Source organism: Somniosus microcephalus, unplaced genomic scaffold (genome assembly GCF_052327205.1).
Source record: "Somniosus microcephalus isolate GS21.2 unplaced genomic scaffold, FLI_Smic_1.0 unresolved_chr1, whole genome shotgun sequence".
Classification (NCBI taxonomy): Eukaryota; Metazoa; Chordata; class Chondrichthyes; order Squaliformes; family Somniosidae; genus Somniosus; species Somniosus microcephalus.
Window position 1 is genome coordinate 20,404,669 of NW_028225179.1, and position 6,522 is coordinate 20,411,190.

At 44.2% G+C, this 6,522-nt stretch overlaps 2 non-coding genes across 2 annotated transcripts; both read left to right on the plus strand.

Annotated features, from left to right (window-relative positions):
• Nucleotides 1–3,745: 3,745 nt before the first annotated feature.
• On the plus strand, nt 3,746–3,833 carry trnap-ugg (transfer RNA proline (anticodon UGG)). Its single transcript is given in 2 exon segments — nt 3,746–3,781; nt 3,798–3,833. It is a non-coding gene; the product is annotated as a tRNA-Pro (tRNA).
• Nucleotides 3,834–5,330: 1,497 nt separating this feature from the next.
• On the plus strand, nt 5,331–5,418 carry trnap-ugg (transfer RNA proline (anticodon UGG)). The gene is given in 2 exon segments: nt 5,331–5,366; nt 5,383–5,418. It is a non-coding gene; the product is annotated as a tRNA-Pro (tRNA).
• Nucleotides 5,419–6,522: the final 1,104 nt, after the last annotated feature.

The window sequence follows — 6,522 nt, forward strand, 5'->3', positions numbered from 1 at the left end:
TATGGTTATTTCCCATTCTGCTGGACCCTCCCACCAGAGGAAATAGTTTCTCTCTCTCTCTCACACTTATTTGACTGCAGCTCTAACCGAAGTCCACATCCCAGGACATTAACTGTTCCTCTGATCCTATCCCACTAATTTATATTTTGAGCCCGTGCCTCTTTCCCTGATGATGCTTTGCGCCCTGTCTCTGCATTTGGATTTGTTGTAGATCACTGGCAGCTGGCGGCAAAAGCGAGCGGGATATGGGCGCTCACAGGGAATGCTGCTTCTCATGGCTGCCTCACCCCCCGCGGGAGCTAGCGGGGGTTTGAAAGCATTCATGTGTGACACAGTTAGGATTTAAGAAGTGTTGTCTCAAAGTACCAACATATGAAGGAAGCGCCTCTTTATGGGGGTTTTGGAGACACAACATGATTTGGGGAACTCGCCTGACTCCAGATCATAAGACGACGTGTCTGGGTTGCGGCTAAATTTTTTTACCAGATTGTGTGTGAATAACTCGAAACCCCTCACAATAAACACTGTCACTTTTCACTGTTTAGCGGACGAGTTTCTCGGAGTGATGTGCCTGATCCTCTCATTCATTCGTTTGTACAAACCTCGGGAAAGGACGGAGGTGGAAATGATTTACAGGGAAATTATCAAAACATATCTTCAAGTCTCGCGTTCACCCATAAAGAAGCTCAAACTTACGGATTCAGAATCTTTGAGTGTAATCGGCTCTGTGGGTCAATGGATAGCGCGTTGGCCTTCTAATTAATGGTGGGAAGGTTGTGGGTTGGAGTCCCGCCAGAGTCGCTGTACAGTCAGGATTTAGTGATGAACTTTTGCAGCAAAACCACAACTCGTTCATTGATGTCCTTCAAGGAATGGAAATCGCCAATGAGTCCGTTTGAATTGTGATTAATTAACATGTCAGCTTCAATCTGCGCACCTCATGTCAGCTTCAATCTGCGCACCTCATGTCAGCTTCAATTTGCGCACCTCATGTCAGCTTCAACCTGCGCACCTCATGTAAGCTTCAATCTGCGCACCTGCTGGAAAATTTTTCTTTACTCCACGAGTGTTGTGTCGACAAACCCTGTGCCTTCTGTCCTCTGGAGCTCAAACATTCTCTGGAGAAAAGAGAATCCGACCTTCTGGAACGGTAAAAAGCCATCATTTGAACCTGGGAACCTCTCCCATTCATACTTCAGATGAGGGACTGTCAAAATTGGCCGGTTTCACGCCAGATTCAGAATATAAAAAGTGTCGCCCAGATAATTAAAAGACCTTTGTAGGATTTAAACCTTCAATCTTCTGATAACTGTTTCGGTGCCAATCTCAGAGGAAGGAAGAAGGAAGAGAGGGTTCTCAGTCTCCGATTCGCGATCTCATCTCCACTTTCATTCAAGGTGGGTTGAGAAATTTCTTGGAATATTTTAATTTTAACAAGATATGAGCAATGCAGGGGCAGAGACCAGCAACACCAGTGCAATTTCCACGAAAATGCATTGCAAGTAAGATTCAGTGAAATGCTTGGAAAGTGCATCAGCATCAAACGTGTAATACAGTAACGACGAGGATTAGATTCGTACCCACGCGTGCAGAGCACAATGGATTAGCAGTCACATCGCCTTAACCACTCGTCCACGTCGTCTCACCAATGTACGGCTTTCAGACATTCCATTTCTTGCTTTTTACATCTAATTAGAACGACCCTGAAAGAAATTCAACTTCACCGCTTATCCTGCCCGTGCACACAGATCTACAATGTTGAAAATGTACAATCAGCTTAATGAAAGCAACAGGCCTTCCGTTACTTCAGATGAGGGACTGTCAAAAATGGCCGGTTTCACGCCAGATTCAGAATATAAAAAGTGTCGCCCAGATAATTAAAAGACCTTTGTAGGACTTGAACCTTCAAATAACTGAAGAATTTGCAACCGAAGTCAGACGCCTTATCCATTAGTCTATGCGGCCGCTGATGCCGCTGACTCTCTTTTTATGGGGTGAATTGTGAGCAGGTTCAAGGAAACAGCTCGAAAAAAGAAGTGGATTGAGGAAAAGATAAAAATATTTCAACTGTATTAACAGGTCCTCTGTGAGCTGGATTCGCACCAGTGCAGTGAAACTCAATGCAAATGGGAAATGACATCGGCGGCTCGTTGGTCTAGGAGTATGATTCTCGCTTTGGGCATTTCACGATTAAAATGCGAGAGGTCCCGGGTTCAAATCCCGGACGAGCCCTGGCACATTTTCTTAAACTCAACAACTCGGTCATCAAAGCTGAAATCGCTCTGCTTCTTAAAAAACGGCATGATCCGAGATTGTGAGCTCTGCCATTTCAAACAGACACAGAATGATCCGGGACTGTGAGCACTCCTGGTTCAAACAGACCCAGAATGATTCGCAACTGACCGCGACCCCGCCCATTATAGACAGGCCTGTTTTTCAAAGCTTATGAAATCCATGGCAACATCAATCGGGCTGTTTCTAAATCGATGCCCGGTTTAATCTTGGACGCCAAGTTGAAAGTTTACTCCATTATCATTTTTCCCATTATCTCCGTCATTTTACTCCAGCCAAATTAACTGAGTTTAGGTGTCAGCCGTGGCTCAGCGGCAGCATACTCAAGCCTCACTCCAGAGACATGAGTGCATAATCCAGGCTGACACTCCAGGGCAGTACTGAGGTAGTGCTGCACTGTCGGCAGTGCCGTCCTTCTAGTAAGATGTTAAACTGGGGCTTCAGATCCCACGAGAGAATGCTGAAAAGAACGAGGATTTCTCGCGCATTATTTATCTCTCAACCAAAGACCCAAAAACAGAAAATCCCGTCTTTAAGTTTGATAAATATTTTTGAATTTCCAAAGGAGAAATTTATGTTCCTGTTCCCTAATCATTTGCCTCTGTTGCCGCTAGTCTTTTCATTCGGTGCCAATCTCAAAGGAAGGAAGAAGGGTTCTCAATCTCCGATTCACGATCTCATCTCCACTTTCATTCAAGGTGGGTTGAGAAATTTCTTGGAATATTTTAATTTTAACAAGATATGAGCAATGCAGGGGCACAGACCAGCAACACCAGTGCAATTTTCACGAAATTGCATTTCAAGTAAGATTCAGTGAAATGCTTGGAAAGTGCATCAGCATCAAACGTGCAGTACAGTAACGACGAGGATGGGATTCGAACCCACGCGAGCAGAGCACTAATAGATTAGCAGTCCATCGCCTTAACCTCTCGGCCACCTCGGTTCACCAATATACTGCTTTCAGATATTCCATTTCTTGCTTTTTACATCTAATTAGAACTATCCTGAAAGAAATTCAACTTCACCGCTTATCCTGCCCGTGCACACAGATCTACAATGTTGAAAATGTACAATCAGCTTAATGTAAGCAACAGGCCTTCCGTTACTTCAGATGAGGGACTGTCAAAAATGGCCGGTTTCACGCCAGATTCAGAATATAAAAAGTGTCGCCCAGATAATTAAAAGACCTTTGTAGGACTTGAACCTTCAATCTTCTGATAACTGAAGAATTATGCAACAGAACTCAGATGCCTAATCCATTAGTCCATGCGGCCGCTGATGCCGCTGAATCTCTTTTTATGGGGCGAATTGTGAGCAGGTTCAAGGAAACTGCTCGAAAAAAGAAGTGGATTGAGGAAAAGATAAAAATATTTCAACTGTATTAACAGGTCCTCTGTGAGCTGGATTCGCACCAGCGCAGTGAAACTCAATGCAAATGGGAAATGACATCGGCGGCTCGTTGGTCTAGGGGTATGATTCTCGCTTTGGGCATTTCACGATTAAAATGCGAGAGGTCCCGGGTTCAAATCCCGGACGAGCCCTGGCGCATTTTGTTAAACTCAACAACTCGGTCATCAAAGCTGAAATCGCTCTGCTTCTAAAAAAACGGCATGATCCAAGATTGTGAGCTCTGCCATTTCAAACAGACACAGAATGATCCGGGGCTGTGAGCACTCGCGGTTTAAACAGACCAAGAATGATTCGCAACTGACCGCGACCCCGCCCATTATAGACAGGCCTGATTTTCAAAGCTTATGAAATCTATGGCAACATAAATCGGGCTGTTTCTAAAACGATGCCCGGTTTAATCTTGGACACCAAGTTGAAAATTTACTCCATTATCATTTTTCCCATTATCTCCGTCATTTTACTCCAGCCAAATGAACTGAGTTTAGGTGTCAGCCGTGGCTCAGCGGCAGCATACTCAAGCCTCACTCCAGAGACTTGCATGCATAATCCAGGCTGACACTCCAGGGCAGTACTGAGGTAGTGCTGCACTGTCGGCAGTGCCGTCCTTCTAGTAAGATGTTAAACTGGGGCTTCAGATCCCATGAGAGAATGCTGAAAAGAACGAGGATTTCTCGCGCATTATTTATCTCTCAACCAAAGACCCAAAAACAGAAAATCTCGTCTTTAAGTTTGATAAATATTTTTGAAATTCCAAAGGAGAAATTTATGTTCCTGTTCCCTAATCATTTGCCTCTGTTGCCGCTAGTCTTTTCATTCGGTGCCAAACTCAAAGGAAGGAAGAAGGAAGAGAGGGTTCTCAATCTCCGATTCACGCTCTCATCTCCACTTTCAATCAAGGTGGGTTGAGAAATTTCTTGGAATATTTTAATTAGATATCAGCAATGCAGGGGCACAGACCAGCAAACACCAGTACAATTTTCACGAAATTGTATTTCAAGTAAGATTCAGTGAAATGCTTGGAAAGTGCATCAGCATCAAACGTGTAATACAGTAACGACGAGGATGGGATTCGAACCCACGCGTGCAGAGCACAATGGATTAGCAGTCAATCGCCTTAACCTCTCGGCACCTCGTCTCACCAATATACTGCTTTCAGATATTCCATTTCTTGCTTTTTACATCTAATTAGAACTACCCTGAAAGAAATTCAACTTCACCGCTTATCCTGCCCGTGCACACAGATCTACAATGTTGAAAATGTACAATCAGCTTAATGTAAGCAACAGGCCTTCCGTTACTTCAGATGAGGGACTGTCAAAAATGGCCTGTTTCACGCCAGATTCAGAATATTAAAAGTGTCGCCCAGAGTAGGACTTGAACCTTCAATCTTCTGATAACTGAAGAATTTGCAACAGAAGTCAGATGCCTAATCCATTAGTCTATGCGGCCGCTGATGCCGCTGAATCTCTTTTTATGGGGCGAATTGTGAGCAGGTTCAAGGAAACTGTTCGAAAAAAGAAGTGGATTGAGGAAAAGATAAAAATATTTCAACTGTATTAACAGGTCCTCTGTGAGCTGGATTCGCACCAGCGCAGTGAAACTCAATGCAAATGGGAAATGACATCGGCGGCTCGTTGGTCTAGGGGTATGATTCTCGCTTTGGGCATTTCACGATTTAAATGCGAGAGGTCCCGGGTTCAAATCCCGGACGAGCCCTGGCACATTTTGTTAAACTCAACAACTCGGTCATCAAAGCTGAAATCGCTCTGCTTCTAAAAAAACGGCATGATCCGAGATTGTGAGCTCTGCCATTTCAAACAGACACAGAATGATCCGGGGCTGTGAGCACTCGCGGTTTAAACAGACCCAGAATGATTCGCAACTGACCGCGACCCCGCCCATTTTCGACAGGCCTGATTTTCAAAGCTTATGAAATCTATGGCAACATAAATCGGGCTGGTTCTAAAACGATGCCCGGTTTAATCTTGGACACCAAGTTGAAAATTTACTCCATTATCATTTTTCCCATTATCTCCGTCATTTTACTCCAGCCAAATGAACTGAGTTTAGGTGTCAGCCGTGGCTCAGCGGAAGCATACTCAAGCCTCACTCCAGAGACTTGAGTGCATAATCCAGGCTGACACTCCAGGGCAGTACTGAGGTAGTGCTGCACTGTCGGCAGTGCCGTCCTTCTAGTAAGATGTTAAACTGGGGCTTCAGATCCCATGAGAGAATGCTGAAAAGAACGAGGATTTCTCGCGCATTATTTATCTCTCAACCAAAGACCCAAAAACAGAAAATCTCGTCTTTAAGTTTGATAAATATTTTTGAAATTCCAAAGGAGAAACTTATGTTCCTGTTCCCTAATCATTTGCCTCTGTTGCCGCTAGTCTTTTCATTCGGTGCCAATCTCAAAGGAAGGAAGAAGGAAGAGAGGGTTCTCAATCTCCGATTCACGATCTCATCTCCACTTTCATTCAAGGTGGGTTGAGAAATTTCTTGGAATATTTTAATTAGATATCAGCAATGCAGGGGCACAGACCAGCAAACACCAGTACAATTTTCACGAAATTGTATTTCAAGTAAGATTCAGTGAAATGCTTGGAAAGTGCATCAGCATCAAACGTGTAATACAGTAACGACGAGGATGGGATTCGAACCCACGCGTGCAGAGCACAATGGATTAGCAGTCCATCGCCTTAACCTCTCGGCACCTCGTCTCACCAATATACTGCTTTCAGATATTCCATTTCTTGCTTTTTACATCTAATTAGAACTACCCTGAAAGAAATTCAACTTCACCGCTTATCCTGCCCGTGC